Consider the following 21,010-nt stretch of genomic DNA (forward strand, 5'->3'; position numbering starts at 1 on the left):
GACAGCATTCTGCTCTTTCACAAGGAGCATATCTGCACACAAAGTAGTTTTGTTCAGTGCCAGTAACTACTGTGGCAGTGTGTGCTTTTTGAGATCAAAATATGTTTTGCTTTTAGCACTTAGGCTATTGATAAATATGAGACTTTTAAATGTGGAATGTGTAATAGGAAGGTTTTTAATTGCAATACAGGAGTCGCTGAAGGAATTGGCAATATAATGTGAAATGGGCACGGGGTAGAAACATGACTTTACCCAAGACTTAGGAATATCCTGTACAGATGTATAAATGTATATATTAATGTATAAGTGACCCTTTTCCTACTTTGTGGATTAATTAAGAGCTTCTTATATGTTGGCAGAGTTTCCTTGTATATTTTATCAGGCATTTTACTAAGGTTTATATTGTTTTTATGGGCATAGTGGTTGTATAATTCACATTTTAAATGTATGTAGTGTGGCATTTTATTGGCTATATTTGCCAAATTAAAATATATATATATTACAGCAACAAAATGTTGCTTTTGCCAATATTTGTTATAATGGTGATGGCCCAGCAGTTCCTCAAACCAATAAGGCTTTACAAAAACCATGCCAAACAATTCACACATTGACAAAACACAAAAGCTGACCACCAATTTCAGACCTACTGGCTGTGCCAATATTTGTTTATTTTTGTTTTCCACAATCTTATTGAAACTGGTTACACTGATTTTCCATTATGAATATTCTTGGGAAATACGAGCATGCATGAACATATGTTACTAAATGATACTGCAAATAAATAGTACATGAAATTTCACAGTAGTTTAGTGAAATGTTTTTTTCCTGCTTTCATTTTTTTATGAACATTTTATTTTGAAAGCAAAGAATCATCAATCTTCCTTTCAAGCGTCTGCAAATATTTGCATCAAATAAGAGAGCATTCTGGGAGCATTATACATAGCCTCATTGTGCTAAAAATTAAAAATGTTTGTAAACATTTTTATTCTGGAACCACTGTTAGAATAGCAGTCAGAGCTTACAACATTTACTTAGAGCATTCACCCTAATAATAAAGGCTTTCGATTAATGAACCATAAATACAAGTTTGAACAGCATTAACATATGGACGAAAATATTGCCTTAACTGCAGACAGTGCCCTTCCCTGATCCATAATGTGGTCCTGCAAACTGCCAGCCATAGAGGTTGTGCTGCAGGGGTTTGGGCCTACTTGTCCCAAGGACAAAATACACATGACAACGTGTTGCCCTTGACCCCAAACAATATGTCCTGAGTGTCGGGCTATAGGAATTCCACATCCCTGATATAGTTCCAGAGTTCTTGTGATGCTATGATACTTCAATATACTTTTGCCCGGGAGTTTCTTACTGTGCTATCTTGATTTGTATTCCCACAGTGTTTGATTTACTGATTGCACTAAGCCTTGATCTTTGCTTTACCGATTCTATATTGTTTTTCCATTACTACTACAGTCAATGTCCTCAATGAGCCTAACATTGTTGTCTTATCTGTTTTGTTTCTAGGATTTCTCTAGATGTAAGATGTCGGCTAAGACTCAGTATGCAGGACATCGAATCTGGAACCGCAACACAGATAGGGCTGCAGTGGAACACCAAGGCGTTAGCAGAACTGGTAAGCCTGAATCCAGAAGAATTTCTGGAGACTGGGCTCTGCTATGGTTGAAAAACTAAGAGCCAAGTGGGTGATGGTTCTTAGACATGGTTTAAATATTAACAATCCCCTAGATGTCTGCCCAATCTTGCGGGTTCCAGCGAGATCTCGTATTTTAAGCCTACAGGAAGCTCTAATCTCATGGGAAAGCAACCGGAATGCTTCTTTGTTTCTGGGCCTGTGGAGGAACCCTACAGGGGATGGACTAGACCATGACTCCCTTGCGTACATGTTTTGAAAACAAGGGTCTGGACCCCTGGAATTATTATCCATAACAGGATAAATAAATAAATACGTATTTGTAAAGTGTGAACTACTCACCCTTGCGGGACTCAAGGCGCTGGGGGCCGTCGTGGAAATTAAGTGAGCTATTGCCCAGAGTCACATGGTGCTGAGCTGCTGCCGGAACCGGGGATCGAACCGTGAACCCTGTGCTCTGATGTCACCTGCCCTGGCTGCTACACCACACCTCTCCACGCAGGATACAAAGGGATTGCTGTGCACAGCGCCTCTTGGTGATCAGTGGTGCTCAGGTGCCTATTTACAGAGTTTTGCACAGCTATGTGATTTGTGATACCTGTGTTTTAGCACAAAGAACAATCCCTGACATTACCCCCACCTCTTAAAGACCACCACTCAGGCTAAGGCAGGGAACAAACACACCAAACGAGGAACATGCACACATGCTCTTCAGGATTGTATAATTTCCAGTCAGAGAGATTGTACAGATGACATGTTTTAAGTCTAACACTTCACTGAGCTCATACTTTGGTTTTCCTTCTGCATTCAGTGGTGGAGGTGGTGCAATTAATAGAGTGTTGTCTTTACAAGTTTTTATCATGAAATGGAGAAGATTTAATAATTAATGCTCCAAGTATATACAGATTGCCTTTCACTGGGCCTATTATGCTAAAAATTCGGCACTAGCATAGGGATTGAGGGAGACATTTTTCTGGCCTTTTGAGATGCAGGTGTCAGGTAGACAACAACCTTATCTGTGGGATTGATGGTTTGGGTTGACGTTGGGCATCAGCCTTGTAAGCATCCTTCAGGTTTTTGAAAATATTCTTTCATGGAGTGTAAGGGCTGTAGTGGATTGTCATGATGTTCTTGTAGGGTTGTTGTGGTGCTGGTTCTTGTGAGTTCCAGAGGCTTCGTATTAGGAGCATGTCACATAAAACAGAAGAACAGAGACATTCCAGTCAAGAGGCATTACAGTGAGGGAACTCCATTAACAATAGGACTGCAACCCACATTTGTACCATCCAGACATAACACCATTGGTATGGTTTGAGTGTCTAATTGACAGGATCTTTGTTCACCCATTTGCAGAAGGTATGCGGAGGACAAATTGGCATCAGGATTCAGCAGTTTGCATTGCTGTTTCTAGAAATGAGAGACTGATTGAAGAACTTACACATAATATGACCATTTAACTATACTATATCTTGTATGGCAACGTACGCTAAGATTTGTGCTGTCGGTAATATTTGGTGGGATGTCTGTTAAATGATCAACAACCACCAACATGATGGTAAAAGCCATTCTACAATGAAATCCATTGAGGTAGTGTTGTATTGGTTGTGTGGGAATGGAATAGGTGCAGCAAAAAAGATGGTTTAGAATGAGTAGTCTTGTTTTGGGCACACACGGCTCAAGTACGAACAAAATTACATCCTTGTCTATTGATTCCAGCCAAAACATGGTTCTGTGTTCTGCAGATAAAATGCAAGGGCTAAGTCATGTAGAGCTTGATAGTAAAGCATATCATTTAGTAGAATCAATGCAGTCTCCTTAAAGAATAGATTATCTACTATGATATTAGACTTGTATATTACTAATTTAGTTATTATGAGGTACTGGATCTATAAACTCTAAAGCAGCCTTCTGCTCCTATCAATGTGCTTTCAGGTAAAATTGTATGCTGGGAAGTCACCTGCCTTTGCTCTGGCACCTGACCTCACCTGGACAAGGCATCTGCCTTGGTATTCTTGCTTCCTGGTTAGTATTTCTTTACTAAAATCTTCCTCCGTAAGCAACAGGGTCCATCGTAAGTGCCTTGTTGGCAGGCCTTGGCATAGAGTAACCATTGCAAATTACCATGGTCGTGCAAATAGTCACAGTGTGATTTTCCCTAGGCAGGAAGTTCCTACATTATTGGAAATGGTCTGTTGCAGAGTAGTTTTGCTCCATTGCTATTCGCTTTAGAGGCAATGTCACTGGATGAGCGTATCCCGACTCAGAACCTTCAACAGTTTGTGATGTGCATTGACAATGCACAGTAGTTCTGGGTTTGGGCGTCACACAACAGTGTTGACGTGAATTTATCTTTAGGGTCCAAAATGCTCTTTCTGTAGTAGGGGATCTCTGTGTATAGTCATAATCTAGTGAATAGTCCCGCCCATGTGCGTGGACCCCGGCAATCAAAAATAATCTCTTAAGTTGTCAAAATAATGCAGAAACTGCAAAGACACTTAAGAGAGAATTTAAAGACAAATAATGCAGCCTATATCCACAGGCTACACTGTCCAGTACTTCAACTAGAAATTCCACCAAAAAAAAACACCACACACAGTACAGCCTGCTAGTTTCTACCATAGAGAAACCTGCCTCCCCCAGTCAAAGACTCAGGAATGATAGAGAGGAAGGTAGGGACAGACAAGCCCCATAGGCTGCCATTATGTGGCTTAAATAGGATACTGTGCCTTTAAGAGAACTTTCCAGAACTTCTCCCAGTATCCCAGAACGCATAGCAGGTCCCTCTACTTTCAGTTCTTTTTTCCGGCTCCTGCTTACAGGACCCTGGTATTGAGCTCTCCCTTTTTCAAGGGTTTATTGGAGTTTTTTGGCACTTTTGACTTCTAAAAGTGTTGCAGTTTACTTCTTGGTGTTCTCTTCTCCTGTTTTGTGCTGTTTTTAGGCGTTTTAGGGCTCTAAAATGCCTGGCCTTTTTGTTAAGTGCCCAGCATGTGAGAGGAAGAAGGCCAAGACTGACCCCCATGATGTCTGCATCGTGTGCCTCCCAGAAGATCATGTCCCTGAGGATTGCGTCATCTGCAAGCAGCTTTCTGCTCGGACTCTGAGGGACAGATTGAAGATCAGGCTGGCTGGCCTGGAGGAGAGGCATCTGCAGGCTGCAGAGGGGGTCTGGGCAGGCTGGGAAGGTTCCCTCTGCCTCTGCCGAGGCCCCTGGGGGGCTCCCCAAGGGCAGGAATTCCGGCAAACGGTCCCGGTCTCCGTCGACGTCGATTGCATCGACGACGACGTCGAGAGGGATGACGGCGGTGTGCTCCCCTTCTCCCCGGGGCTCCGGGTCGAGACGACGTGATGACTCGACGTCGAAGGAGAAGCCGCCGTCGAAGCCGCCGTCGACGTCATCGTCCTAGTCGAGGTCTTCATACCGCCGTCGAAGGCAAAGTGACAGGCATCGGCGCTCGCCGTCGAAGCGGCACCGACGCTCGCCGTCGAAGCGGCACCGACGCTCGCCGTCGAGGTGACACCGTCAATCGACGTCAAGGCACCGGTCGACGTCAAGGGGCTCCTCGACGTCGAGAGCATCAAGAAGACGGCGATGTTCGTCGTCGAAGACGGAACGCTCGACGTCGAGAAGACGGCGTACGACGTCACGGAAGAGGAGGTCGACGTTGAGGAGTCGACGGTCGACTCAGAGGACGAGAGGGTCGACGCCGAGGAGACGGCGATCGACGCCGGAGTCAAGGAAGCGTCGTTCGACGCCGGAGAAGCGTCGCTCTGCGCACAGCAGACAGCGGTCAGCGTCTAGGAGTCGGTCAGCCTCTCCGAAACGACGCAAGAGGGATTCTAGTCCCAGGAGTCACGCTGCTTCGAGCGGAGGACGCAAAAGGAAGCGGTCGCCTGCTGATGGGGTTGGCTCTCCGCACCCTTCGCCGAAAGGGTCACCGGGCTCGGTGTACTCAGAGGTATACACACCTTCTCGGCCCAGGACTCCGCCTCCTCCTCCTGTTCCTAAGGAGGATCCTCCGCCCAAACCACCACTGCCTTCAGGAGACCCTCCTCCACCTCCGGTCCCTCCACATGGGCCCACCCCGCAGCCGAAGGTTCCTCCTCCGAGGTCCACTTCCCTGCCGTCCCTACCTGTTCCTCCTAAGGGGACCCCGAAACCGAAACCCCGTGAGGAACCGACGAAACCCCGTGAGGAACCGAGGAAGACCCCTCCACGTAAACCGAAGGAGCGTCCACGTGCAGGCAGATCTCGTTCTCGCTCTGGGAGGAAGGAGAGATCGCGACGCAGATCATTCACGAGGTCGAGACACCGCCGTAGGAGGCGCGAGTCTCGCTCACACACGAGGTCCTCGGGGACCAGGGACTATTCTCCCACCCTATCGGGGTCACCGGACACGAGAGTGTCCCCGATAGATGACCTGGTGGCTTTCCATGACGTCCTTTTACGGGGCGCGGCGAAGTTGGGCATATCCCTGACGGTGCCCACTCCGAAGACATCAGTCATTTTTGAGACTTTACATCAGAAACATCTGTCTCGTCCTCTCCTGCCCCTGGTGCCCGGCCTGGAAGAACCGGCGATGGCCCTGTTTCTCACCCCTGCGGTGACGAAGGCGGCCCCTTCAAGATTACTGAAGAAGTACCGGGCCCCCGATTCGGATCCGGCCTTTTTAAGAACGGAACCTCCTCCTGACTCGGTCATTGTGACGGCGGCCCGCAAGCAGCATGCCACCACTCCGTCCTCCACGGTTCCCCCGGATAAGGAGTCCAGGTGGATGGATTCGGCGGGGAGGAAAGTCTGTGGCACTTCCGCTACCTCCATGAAAGCGGCGAGCGCCACGGCACTGTTGGGCCGATACGACCGTGCCCTCTGGGACTCCCTCGAGCGCTTTGCGGAGCATTTACCTCGGGAGCAGCGAGAAGACTTTGTGGAAGTACTGAGTGAGGGGATGCTGGTGGCAAACCAGATCATCAGCGCGGCAGCGGACTCTTCCCTGTTGGCTGCTCACGGATTTTGCCACGGAGTCAACCAACGGCGCCACGCATGGCTCTGGCTTACGTCCCTGAAGCCGGATGCTCAGCAGAGGGTAGCCAATCTACCGTTCTCCGTTGAGACCCTCTTCGGGAAGCATGCGGACGACGAGATGGCCCGCATGAAGGCGGAGGCCGAGACGCTGACGGCTGTAGGCCTGGAGAAGCCTAAGGAGACCAAGAAGCAGTACCGCCCATTCCAACGGCGGTTCGGCGGGCAAGGCCGAGGACGGGGACAGGCTTCGGGACAATCGCAACAGCAACACCAGTTCCGTAAGCCGTTCCAGAAGCGCCAGAAGGGCAGGGGTGGCCAGCAGTCGGCCCCAGCGCCCAAGGGCCAGGCGGGGTCTAGGCCCTAGGAACCTACTTCCCCCGGATCTGTTACCCACTCCGGCAGGGGGAAGCATTCGATTTTTTCTGGCAGAGTGGAGAAAAATTACTCCGGACAAGTGGGTGCTGAATATTGTTTGCAATGGATACAGTCTTCCGTTCACCAGCCCTCCTCCAGCTATTCCCCCGGTCAGCTCGCAGTTTCAGCTGCGCGAGCTTCAGGCGGAAGTGGATATCCTGTTGAGGAAAAGGGCGATAGAAGACGTACCTCGGTCTCAGAGAGGAAGAGGTCTGTACTCCCGGTTCTTTCTGGTTCGCAAGAAGGACAAGAACGAGTTCAGGCCCATTCTGGACTTGCGACAGGCAAACAAATGGATTCGCAGAGAAAAGTTTCGCATGCTGTCGTTGCATCAGATTTACCCTCAGTTGCAACAGGGAGACTGGCTATGCGCTATAGACCTACAGGATGCTTACTTTCATGTGCCCATTGCACACAAACACAGGAAGTTCCTGCGGTTCCAAGTCGGCACCAATCACTATCAATACACAGTACTCCCATTCGGACTGAAGTCTGCGCCGAGAACATTCTCGAAATGCATGGCGGTGGTAGCAGCACACCTGAGGAAGAACAAGGTGTTCGTCTACCCGTACTTGGACGATTGGTTGATCAAGGCATCCTCCTTCTCGGAAGCGCGAGCACACTTCCAGAAGACGTGCATTCTCTTGAACAAGCTGGGGCTGCACATCAACATGGCCAAGTCTGTTCCGACTCCGGTCCAATGCATACAGTACTTGGGAGCCTCCATCAATACGCTGTCAGCAAGCGTGTCTCCTTCGGAAGAGCGACGATTATCACTCCTTCGGAAGGCTCAGGCTCTTATGACGACTCCATCTACAACAGTGAGGATGGTGTCTTCTCTACTGGGATCGATGGCCTCTTGTATCTTCCTGACGCCACACACACGGCTGCACATGAGACCGCTGCAGGAGTGCTTGGAGGACCAGTGGGATCAGAGGAGAGGATCTTGGGACGACAAGATTCGCCTGTCACTGCATGCTCTTCAGTCTCTGAAATGGTGGTGTTCGGCGGAGAATCTCCTCAAAGGGGTTCCCTTTCACAAGGACATTCCCACGCAGACTGTCGTGACGGATGCGTCTCTTCTGGGATGGGGAGCGCACTCCGGGACTCTACAGATTCAAGGCACGTGGTCCCCGATGGAGGCCACGTATCACATCAATTTCCTGGAACTCAGGGCTGTTCACTTGGCGCTGAAGGCCTTTCTTCCGTCCTTCCAGACCAACTCTCTGCTTGTATAGACGGACAATACCACCACGATGTATTACCTCAACAAGCAGGGGGGCTCGAGATCGCGCACTCTGTCACAGGAGGCGCAGACGATCTGGCACTGGCTCCTAGCCAGAGGACTGACGATAACGGCCACCCATCTGCCAGGTGTGCAGAATGTTCAGGCAGACGCACTGAGCAGACTGGTTCAGGAAAACCACGAATGGGTCATAAACGACGAAGTACTAGGAGAAGTCTTCGCAAGGTGGGGAACTCCAGATGTAGATTTGTTCGCCACCGCCGAAAACAGCAAGTGCAGAGACTTCGCCTCCAGGTACTTCCAGCAAGGGACGCTGGGGAATGCGTTATGGATCGACTGGACGAACAGCTTTCTGTACGCCTTTCCTCCCATTCCCCTGATTCCGGCGGTGCTCATCAAGCTGGCCCGGTCCAGAGCTCGGATGATACTCATCGCCCTGGAGTGGCCCAGGCAGTGGTGGTTCACGGACCTACTTCACCGGTCTCTCCTTCCTCACATTCGGTTGCCGTGCAGGCCGGACCTTCTCACGAAGTTCGGGGGACGGATGTTACACCCCAACCTCTCGTCTTTGAGTTTGGCGGCATGGCTCCTGAGATAGTGCAATATGGCCATCTGAATCTGCCCGATGATTGCATGGTCATACTGAAGGAGTCCAAGAGACCTTCCACTCGGACTTCATATGCTTACAAGTGGAAGAGGTTTTGTATCTGGTGCCAGTCTAAGAACCATGATCCTACGACATGTAAGGAAGATGTCATCCTTCCTTACCTTTTACATTTGGCGCAGTCTGGCCTTAATGTGCATTCTATTAAGGTTCATCTGGCTGCATTGACTGCCTACAGGAAATGCCCTTCACAGACTTCCTTTTTCCAGATCCCCGTGATCAAAGATTTTCTGGAAGGATTGAAGAAAGTATTCCCTCCTGTCAGGCTTCCCTCGCCTTCATGGGAATTGAATGTGGTGCTGTCCAGATTGATGAAGGAACCTTTTGAACCTATTCATAAGGCTTCGTTGCAGCACCTGTCCTGGAAGGCGGCGTTCCTCGTGGCCATTACATCGGCCCGCAGGGTGAGTGAAATTCAGGCGTTGTGTTGTAATGAACCTTATACTGTATTTCATGCTGCTAAGGTTGTTATGCGTACTCACCCTAAATTTCTTCCCAAGGTTATTTCTGATTTTCATGTCAACCAGACTATAACTTTGCCTACGTTTTTTCAGAACCCTTCATCACCAGCGGAGAGGTCTCTCCATTCTCTGGATGTTAGGAGGGTGTTGAAATTTTATCTGGATAAAACCAAAGATATTCGTAGGTCTGACCAATTGTTTATCAATTATGGATCGGTCAGGACAGGTCTTGCGACCTCTAAGCAGTCCATCTCTAGGTGGATTGTGTCCTGCATACAATTTTGTTATCAGAAGGCTAATAAGACCTTAGGAGGTAAGCCTAAGGCTCATTCCACCAGGGGCAAAGCTGCCACGACGGCTCTGCTCCGTAACGTGCCGATTGCTGAAATCTGCAAGGCAGCCACTTGGAAGTCGGTTCATACCTTTGCTAAGCATTACTGCCTGGACACTGACGCCAGGGCAGACGCTCAGGTTGGACAGGCTTCGCTGCGGAATTTGTTCGCACAATAGTGGCATTATGTATTTATTCTCCACCGCCGCTTTGTTGTGGGGATGGGCTTGCCATTCTATTCACTAGATTATGACTATACACAGAGATCCCCTACTACAGAAGGAGTAGTTTCTGTCCTGTAACTCCAGTTCTGTAGTAGGGGTATCTCTGTTATAGTCATAAGCGCCCGCCCTCCTCCCCGGTGGAGATTTCTCATCATGTAAGGAATGCGACAGGTCTGGCGTGCTTCGCCTTCAAAAAGAACTGAAAGTAGAGGGACCTGCTATGCATTCTGGGATACTGGGAGAAGTTCTGGAAAGTTCTCTTAAAGGCACAGTATCCTATTTAAGCCACATAATGGCAGCCTATGGGGCTTGTCTGTCCCTACCTTCCTCTCTATCATTCCTGAGTCTTTGACTGGGGGAGGCAGGTTTCTCTATGGTAGAAACTAGCAGGCTGTACTGTGTGTGGTATTTTTTTGGGTGGAATTTCTAGTTGAAGTACTGGACAGTGTAGCCTGTGGATATAGGCTGCATTATTTGTCTTTAAATTCTCTCTTAAGTGTCTTTGCAGTTTCTGCATTATTTTGACAACTTAAGAGATTATTTTTGATTGCCGGGGTCCACGCACATGGGCGGGACTATTCACTAGATTATGACTATAACAGAGATACCCCTACTACAGAACTGGAGTTACAGGACAGAAACTACTCCTTCTGCTTCCACAGTCCAAATGAATTTGACCGATCTACGCAAAAGCCGGGTAATGGAAGTAATCACTGCGGAGAATTATGCAGTAAATCTCCCGTACAAAAGATCAAAGCTAAGAAAGCTGTGCACCTCTTTGACTGTTAATGAAATTGGCCATTGGAAAACGGCATTGGCTTCCAACATCCATTTGGATTCTTTATGGAGTGAAAGAAAAACAAGGAATTAATCCATGTGAAAAACATATTTACCTGGCTTTGTTTAGGAGTTGTTTGTTCAAAGCGACTGCAGCACAGAACAGGCATGTTGAATGTGATCTTGCCTAGTCTTGGGATAAATTAGAATGTCATCAATGTATACCTATATGCAAATGTCCACAAAGTCCTTGAGAATCTAATTTTTAGACACATGGAAAGCCACTGGAGCATTACAGACCCAGAAGGATTACTACCAAGAACAAGTATCCCCTACTTTTAACCCTAGTGTCCTCAAAGCTACAGTTTCTAAACTGGGCTGGTGAGGAGAATATCATCTTGCCAGAGCTCAGGAAGCCAACAAATGGAAGACCACATTTTTTAAGAAATTCATCTCTACAAAGTCTTATCTCATAGAGATGAATTTCTTAAAAAATGAATTTCTTAAAAAATGTGGTCTTCCATTTGTTGGCTTCCTGAGCTCTGGCAAGATGATATTCTCCTACTCCTACATCTGCTACTGTATGTAGAGAAGGCGGTCTCATTTACTGTTGAGAAGCATACTTTTCTGGCTATTCTGGCACAGGGTTTGAGGCTACTACTACATTGTATTGCGTTTTTAATTTGACATGAAATTCTTTTACAAATAGGCAGCTTTGCCACAGTAGAACAACAGTTTAGCTTTCACCTAATTCCTTTTTCCTCTCGGGTCAATGGAGCCACACCTCCCTGATTTGCCTGTGTTTAGGTGTGTTAAAGGTTTAGTGTCTTTGGTATTGCTTCCTTGAGTTTGGTAATGACTGTTCCTCTCTTTTTCCCCTTTCTGTCTTCTAAACAGTGATCAAGTTTATCTAGTAGAACTCGTCAATCATGTCTGAATTTTTTGGGAGGAGTGTTAATTATCTGATCAAGAATATTTTTTAAATAGTCTCTCAATCCCCTAGAGAAAAGTGTCAATCATTTTGCCTCTGGGCATTCTGCCTCTGATAACAGTATGTTGAACACAGTAATATATGTTAACAAATCCGGGTTGCATTCTCAAGTTAGGAAGCTTGTTTGTTGTCCATTTACTGAACACTACTTTGACAGAAAAAGGCTTGTTTCATGAGGCCCTACAGGCTTGACAGCACTACAGCAATGGGCTATCCCATCAGCACACTCCTGCATTCTTTCCTAGGTATGTAAGAACAAATTCTACCTTCGTGTGTTCTTTAAGATAGACAGTCGTGACAGCATAGTAAGTGTAACAGCGTGGGTTCATGAATGCTGCAAACATGTTACTTTCCTCACCAAAGAAGCCAGGAGAACTGCAGGGGTTATACCTGATTTCTGGAGAATGGGCTATATAAGCCAGCTTCAGTATGCAACCTCAAAGCCATCTAGGTAACAGTTCTTGGGTCCAGTTTAAATCTCAAATGCTACCAAGATGCCCTCGAAATCTTGAGGGATTCCTTCTCATATTTTGCACTTGTATTCATTCTATGAGAAATATCAATCTTGCACAAGAGCAACAGTCATGCTTGTTTTTGCCGGTATATCCTGGAGTTTGGACTAGGCAGGTGTGCGCAGAAGGGAGACCTTGAGTCACAGTATGAACATGTTTTGAAACAGTGGGCTGGATCTGGGGAGTCCTCTAACTGTTCACACTGGGTTTGCTGGGCATTGCACCTCTTGGTGATCAGTGGTGTACATGGGGCTGTTTATAGGGCTTCTACGTGATTTGCTGTACCTCGAGTGTGGCACAAGCCCTGGTAGAAGAGAGATAAGTCCACCAGAGACACATTAGAGACATAGGGTTCAGGCAAAGGGAAACAAAACTTGGGATTCCAGGGATCGATAATGTGCGATTCTGACAAACTGTGGATAAAGTCCTTATGAAATGTAAGAGTGTGTGTGTGCTCCCTTGTGCCTGGACAAAGCTATACCTCTCTGAGGAGCTCTAAGTAGAGCGAAACACTGTGTCAGGGGTTGCTTTTACTCATTTCAGGTTGGCTTGGTTGGTATTTTACCAATTCAAAGCTGTACTATTGTGCCTTCAGTGGTAATTGACTTTTGTCATTTTACAGCTCGGCATGGACAGCACTGTGCTACTCCTATGCTTAAATAGTTTGCAATAGAAATGGCAAAAGACTTTGTCCTTTTCTATCTCGGTGTGCATGGCACTGTGCTAATCCTATGCTTAAAGACTTTGATAGAAAAGCAGACATTTGAGGTGAGCAGATCTAGAGTGTCACTGGTGTTGAGAGTACTCTTGTCAGGCTCCACCTCTATCTCTTCGGAACTGTGCTGAAAGACCTCTACCTTCCCTCGAAGAACCACCCCAACGTCTGAATATACACAGACCATAAAGGCAATTCCCCCAGGGAAGGAAAGGAAGGGAACAGCGGGGAGGGAGATCTGAAACGACAAACGAACAGACAATTAGAAGAAGTCCCCCCCGTGCCCACTGACTGCTAACGTTAAATACAAAGCAGTCACATAACCTTTCCTTCCTACCTGTGGGGAGAATATAATAGGGATTAAATGCGAGGAGAAGAGACTTGAGGTGATACCAGGGATTCTGTTTCACTGTAGAAAAAGACAAAGGGAACCAGCATGAAACCCTGATGCTATTAAAGACTTGAACGCTCATTCATACGAATCACGCATACCGTCTCTGTACTGCTCACCCAACAACACAGGACCCCTTACTTAAGGTACCCCTCTCTCGGTTCTCCTGCATATGAAAATAAAACAAAACAGGGTTGTGTAAACAAACAAAAGACAGCAACCAAAGTTAATCACTCCTTAACGCTGTTTGCTTTGTAAAATGTCACAGTGTCTCTTATGCACTTGTTGCACGTCCCATAACTCTGACCATAAATACTGCAGCAAATCGACTTGCAACACTTCGCCACTACTACTGTGACAACAAAGTCTTCACTGAGCCATGTATCCCCTCTCTCAGCCGAGAGAGAGCGTGAAGCTCATAAACACACACGCTACCTGTTTGTCCGATTCTGAGGCATTACTGAATGTAACCAGAAGTCCTTTTCAACACGCTGCCTGCGTGTTCGCAATGTTTCAACAAGGATTTCCCCCAAAGCAATGAGGGACGAGAAGCAAAACGAACCGGCTTACCGCTACCAAGGCTTACCACACCGAAGTCTCCGGGTTCAGCTGAATAATCGGCGCCGGCGCCGGTTTCAGATGCCTTCTTATTTCCGGGCGAGCACCTGACCCCGCGTCTCCTGTGCGCCGCGATTCTCGGCATGCCGGGAATTGTCATTCCACCGCCGGCCGCTTCAGGACTTCGTGCTTCGTGTGAGTCAGCGCCGCTCCACGTACATACGGAGCGTGGTTCCACCGCCGGCCGCTTCAGGACTTCGTGCTTCGTGTGAGTCAGCGCCGCTCCACATACATACGGAGCGTGGTATGTTCCTCTTATGGGGGGGGCCGAGCTCTGACAGCTCTATGCAAAAAACAACAGTTGATGGACAGAATGCAGAACAATGTCATACATTCACACCCCAGTAAAGAGATTTGGGCCTAAATCCATCGTTGTTTGCTCAGACGTGAGTCCCATGCTCTCCACACCACTGGAGTCGAGCTATCCTGGCTGAAGACGGCTGATAGCCAGAAACCAGTCCTAGGATGCTTGATTCTGCTCCAGGAAAGACATGGCTTGGCAGTTCGGGCTGGACTGTTCCCATGAGGCACAGGGTCAAGGCTGATTTGCATATGACCATGTCTGAACTGGGGTGGTGTGGAGTGCAAAAAAACGATGGATTTAGGCCCAGATCTCTGTACTGGGGTGAATGTATGATGTTGTTCTGCATTCTGTCCATCAACTGTTGTTTTTGCAGTTGAGAGTGCTCTATACAGGAGCTGCTTTACACCTAAACTTGAGAACTACCCAGAGTGCTCTGCTTCTCTTTTGTGTGTGTATATATATATATATATATATATATACCACCACACTCGTTCACGATTCTCAAGAACGATGTCAAGGCCACAAATAGTTTTCAAAAAACGGATTTATTCACAGCCCTACTCGACGCGTTTCGGGAATTGCCTTCCCTTTCTCACGAGTACAAGAGTCTGTTTGCATCCAACATTTAAAGTAAATCACGTGATCGTGTTGAAAAAAATATACATAGACATAGCCAACAGACTACCATAACATCATACGCCTGGAGCTATGCAATACATTCATCTTTCAGCAATGTGTGGCATTTCATAATATCAGTATTTTTTGATTGGTTAAACATTGTCTGTCTAACAGCTTATGCTTTTGGCAAAGGAAAATTACATTGTAAATTCATTATGCGTGAATGGTGTTCCTTGTTACGGCAGGGTCATTTCAAAGCCTCGAAATTCCACATGATTTTGCATACGTAGTATCACTTGGGGATAACATCTTCCTTAATCAATAATGCATTCTGACTTTTTAACTCAAGGTAAAGAAATTACAGGCTAATTCATTGTGAAATACAAAAAAATATATAAAATCATAAAATAAATTATGCTCCGAGTGAAAATACAGTCAGCTCGAAGCCTCGAACTCTCAAATACCGAGTTCATGCGCACCCGCACTGATCGTCTGCTTGGTTGAGCTATATCGCTGCCTCCTGTTCTGCAGCTCTCACTATCAGCCAAATAAAAGACATCTACTGCGTGCTTTGGACTCATTGCGTCCTAGTAAAAAGGGCAACCTGTATTTCACTGTCCTAAGTAATCCTTACTTTCATTCAAACTGCACCAAACTGGTGCTCCAGAATTCCGCCCAAGTGGGCCAAGTGTTTATCCGCTTACAAGTCCGTTTAGTGTCAGATCCAAATCATGACTTACACCAGGAAACACCTTTCATTGTAACATTGCCCAGCGTGATTTCTGCAACTCGATACACACTGCCACACACTTTCTGACTGTGCTGTATTTTCATACTCTCCCACATTCAATGGTACCTGTGACAAATGATAAAATACAGTGATTAAATAACCTACCCAGTCCGTGCCTTTCATACATTCATGCAGATAAAATCAAGATCAGAGGACAGGTCGGCAAAAACAATTATATCAGCACAAATATTTCAATTCATTCAAGGTGTACACCTAGAGCTTCATCACAATTGTGCCCCTGGGGCTGTAAGGTATGATATTTGATTATAAATCTCGACTCCAGGCGTCTAAGCTCTTTAAGTCTATTCCCGCCTCTTTCTCTTATGGGTACTTGGTCTAGTACCACATAAGAGAGGAGGCTGCTGTTGCTTCTGTGGTGGGATGCAAAGTGTCTAGCCATGGGATACTGTTTGTCATGGTTTTTTATGGCTCTTAAGTGCTGTAAGATCCTGTCTTTAGCCGGTTTAATTGTGCTGCCCACATAGAATTTGTTGCATGGGCATTTGAGTGCATAAACCACATACTCTGTGTGGCACGTCAGATGTTTGGTAATTTTAAAAGGCTCACACAGATGGGATAATTTTATCTCTTTGACATTGTGGCTGAATTTGCACGCTTTACACCGGCCACAAACATAAAATCCCTGGATTGGATTAGCTCTCTTTTTGTTGACTATCATAGTTTGGCATACTTTGTCTTTTAACCATGTGGGTTTTCTGTACGTAATTTGGGGGTAGTCTCTGATGCTTGGTTGGATATCTTTATCAGTCTTGAGGGCATTCCAATATTTATTGATTGCTCCTCTGACCTCTTTGGTTTGGGAGTGGTAATCAGTAATGAATCTCACTCCTTCTTTCATATCTTCCTTTTCAATGGCTAAGGGTTGGTTGGTATCCCTTTCTTCCACTTTTCGTACAGCCTCTGCGATACATTTTTTATTGTACCCTCTGGACTTAAATCTGTCACACATGATGTCTCTCTCTTTCTCATAATCCAACTGTCTAGTACAATTTCTTCTGGCTCTTAGTAGTTCACCAAAAGGAATTGAATTTATCAGATTTCGGGGGTGGCACCTTTGTGCATGGAGGAGGCTGTTTCCTGCAGTCTCCTTTCTGTACAACGTTGTCACTAGGTTCATTTCTTCTATGGTGATTTTTAGATCTAAAAAATCAACAGTTTTCTTGTCAATGTGGCTTGTGAACGACAAATTGAATTCATTTACATTCAGGACAGCCACAAACTCTTCTGCTTCCTCTCTGGTGCCATCCCAAATGATGAAGATGTCATCAATGTACCGGAGCCAGGTGCGTACTCCGGTACAGTATTGGTCTAACTTTCTGACAATTAGTTCTTCCCACCAACCTAAGTATATTCCAGCAAAACTAGGGGCAAAACAAGTGCCCATAGAAGTGCCAAGTAGTTGGTGGTAGATGGCACCATTGAACAAGAAGTAGTTCTGAGTAAGACATGTATAAATCATGTCTAACAGCATTTCCTCAGTCTGAGCTTCCTAGTAAATTGGAAAAGGTCTATGCGGTCTGGGTATAGTTAAAGTTAGATGTAGGGCAAAACGACCCTATCAACCCCCCAGGCAGGCCAATAGTATCCTCTAGGAACAGCAACCTAGAAAAGACATCAAGATACGTAGATCATTTTCTGCAACCTATCGTGCAGGGCCTTCCATCGTATCTGAGGGACTCAGGTGATTTTTTAGAAAAAATATCTAATGTCACAGTTGATGCAGGCTGTTTACTTATGACACTGGATGTCAACAGCCTCTACACTAATATCCCCCACGAAATGGGTATAAAAGCATGCAGACATTTCCTAGGCACAAGATCAGTCTCATACCTGTTTCATACTGAAATGCTGTTAGACATGATTTATACATGTCTTACTCAGAACTACTTCTTGTTCAATGGTGCCATCTACCACCAACTACTTGGCACTTCTATGGGCACTTGTTTTGCCCCTAGTTTTGCTGGAATATACTTAGGTTGGTGGGAAGAACTAATTGTCAGAAAGTTAGACCAATACTGTACCGGAGTACGCACCTGGCTCCGGTACATTGATGACATCTTCATCATTTGGGATGGCACCAGAGAGGAAGCAGAAGAGTTTGTGGCTGTCCTGAATGTAAATGAATTCAATTTGTCGTTCACAAGCCACATTGACAAGAAAACTGTTGATTTTTTAGATCTAAAAATCACCATAGAAGAAATGAACCTAGTGACAACGTTGTACAGAAAGGAGACTGCAGGAAACAGCCACCTCCATGCACAAAGCTGCCACCCCCGAAATCTGATAAATTCAATTCCTTTTGGTGAACTACTAAGAGCCAGAAGAAATTGTACTAGACAGTTGGATTATGAGAAAGAGAGAGACATCATGTGTGACAGATTTAAGTCCAGAGGGTACAATAAAAAATGTATCGCAGAGGCTGTACGAAAAGTGGAAGAAAGGGATACCAACCAACCCTTAGCCATTGAAAAGGAAGATATGAAAGAAGGAGTGAGATTCATTACTGATTACCACTCCCAAACCAAAGAGGTCAGAGGAGCAATCAATAAATATTGGAATGCCCTCAAGACTGATAAAGATATCCAACCAAGCATCAGAGACTACCCCCAAATTACGTACAGAAAACCCACATGTTTAAAAGACAAGTATGTAAATGTAAATGTATAGGCATTTATATAGCGCACTACTTACCCGTAGGGTCCCAAGGCGCTTCGACCGCTGCGAAACCCTTCCTGGTTTCCCTGAGAGATGGTCCTTTAATGGGTATCTCCAGGGTGAGACCAGGCATCCCCGGCGGTCTGGTGGGGCCGTTAGTGAAGATGAGGCAAGCTAATGCCCAGAGTTGCCGAGTGTGATCGCTGATCAGAGTGGGCACCGAGGCGAGAGAATTATCGAGTCCGCTGACCCTGGTCCAGAAACCTGCCGCGCCGGGAATCGAACCCTGGTCCCGGGCCGTCCTCTGCTCTCGGGTCTGCCGCCTCTAACCAGTGAGCCACACTACTTCACTTGCCAAACTATGCCAAACCATGATAGTCAACAAAAAGAGAGCTAATCCAATCCAGGGATTTTATGTTTGTGGCCGGTGTAAAGCGTGCAAATTCAGCCACAATGTCAAAGAGATAAAATTATCCCATCTGTGTGAGCCTTTTAAAATTACCAAACATCTGACGTGCCACACAGAGTATGTGGTTTATGCACTCAAATGCCCATGCAACAAATTCTATGTGGGCAGCACAATTAAACCGGCTAAAGACAGGATCTTACAGCACTTAAGAGCCATAAAAAACCATGACAAACAGTATCCCATGGCTAGACACTTTGCATCCCACCACAGAAGCAACAGCAGCCTCCTCTCTTATGTGGTACTAGACCAAGTACCCATAAGAGAAAGAGGCGGGAATAGACTTCAAGAGCTTAGACACCTGGAGTCGAGATTTATAATCAAATATCATACCTTACAGACCCAGGGGCACAATTTTGATGAAGCTCTAGGTGTACACCTTGGATGAATTGAAATATTTGTGCTGATATAATTGTTTTTGCCGACCTGTCCTCTGATCTTGATTTTATCTGCATGAATGTATGAAAGGCACGGACTGGGTAGGTTATTTAATCACTGTATTTTATCATTTGTCACAGGTACCATTGAATGTGGGAGAGTATGAAAATACAGCACAGTCAGAAATTGTGTGGCAGTGTGTATCGAGTTGCAGAAATTACGCTGGGCAATGTTACAATGAAAGGTGTTTCCTGGTGTAAGTCATGATTTGGATCTAACACTAAACGGACTTGTAAGCGGATAAACACTTGGCCCACTTGGGCGGAATTCTGGAGCACCAGTTTGGTGCAGTTTGAATGAAAGTAAGGATTACTTAGGACAGTGAAATACAGGTTGCCCTTTTTACTAGGACGCAATGAGTCCAAAGCACGCAGTATATGTCTTTTATTTGGCTGATAGTGAGAGCTGCAGAACAGGAGGCAGCGATATAGCTCAACCAAGCAGACGATCAGTGCGGGTGCGCATGAACTCGGTATTTGAGAGTTCGAGGCTTCGAGCTGACTGTATTTTCACTCGGAGCATAATTTATTTTATGATTTTATATATTTTTTTGTATTTCACAATGAATTAGCCTGTAATTTCTTTACCTTGAGTTAAAAAGTCAGAATGCATTATTGATTAAGGAAGATGTTATCCCCAAGTGATACTACGTATGCAAAATCATGTGGAATTTCGAGGCTTTGAAATGACCCTGCCGTAACAAGGAACACCATTCACGCATAATGAATTTACAATGTAATTTTCTTTTGCCAAAAGCATAAGCTGTTAGACAGACAATGTCTAACCAATCAAAAAATATGATATTATGAAATGCCACACATTGCTGAAAGATGAATGTATTGCATAGCTCCAGACGTATGATGTTATGGTAGTCTGTTGGCTATGTCTATGTATATTTTTTTCAACACGATCACGTGATTTACTTTAAATGTTGGATGCAAACAGACTCTTGTACTCGTGAGAAAGGGAAGGCAATTCCCGAAACGCGTCGAGTAGGGCTGTGAATAAATCCGGTTTTTGAAAACTATATGTGGCCTGGACATCGTTCTTGAGAATCGTGAACGAGTGTGGTGGTATGTAAAGGGACTGGCGATCCCGTCCTGGGCCCGCCGCTGCAAGAGGCCACTACAGCTTTGCGCCAAAACTTTTGCTGGAATATATATATATATGTATATATATATATATATATATATATATATCGCCAGACGCCTATAGCGCCACCAACTCAGTTTCCAGTTGAACAAATGACGAAGAGTAGAACCCAATTCTGGTGCCAAAACGAAGGTGCTTTTATTCGTGCCTTTTAATGCTCAGCATGCCCGCCATGACGCGTTTCGCATGTGTCCACAGGCTTGATCACATGATGTGTATATATATATGTGTGTGTGTGTGTATATACAAAGTTAAAAACAATTTGTGTTGTATGTGTAACAATATGAAATTGAAGCAATGATAGTTCTCCAGTTGGTTTAAAAGGGGCTTCAATTTTTCCAAAGGTCACACGGTTGTGTCAACTATGTCTTGTCAACATCATAAAATCTTCACTGGTAGTCAAAAAATGTAGACTGTTCCCCCTGCTTGCAGGGACCCTGGGAACACTTTTGTAAAAATATAGTCCAGATATTGCATTGGAGGTAACAGCTGTCATTAGCCAAATGCAGATCCCACCTCTGTAGACTAGACAAGCTATTTTTACC

The 21,010-nt window shown here is 45.7% G+C and overlaps 1 long non-coding RNA gene across 1 annotated transcript in view; it reads left to right on the plus strand.

Moving 5' to 3' along the window:
- The first annotated feature begins 1,522 nt into the window (after nt 1–1,522).
- Nucleotides 1,523–21,010, plus strand: part of LOC147684101 (uncharacterized) — a 140,103-nt gene continuing 120,615 nt past the window's right edge. The window contains exon 1 of the long non-coding RNA XR_015300981.1: nt 1,523–1,633. This is a non-coding gene — a long non-coding RNA (uncharacterized LOC147684101). The remainder of the gene's footprint in view (nt 1,634–21,010) is intronic.

This window comes from Lissotriton vulgaris, chromosome 11, assembly GCF_964263255.1.
Source record: "Lissotriton vulgaris chromosome 11, aLisVul1.2, whole genome shotgun sequence".
Lineage (NCBI taxonomy): Eukaryota > Metazoa > Chordata > Amphibia > Caudata > Salamandridae > Lissotriton > Lissotriton vulgaris.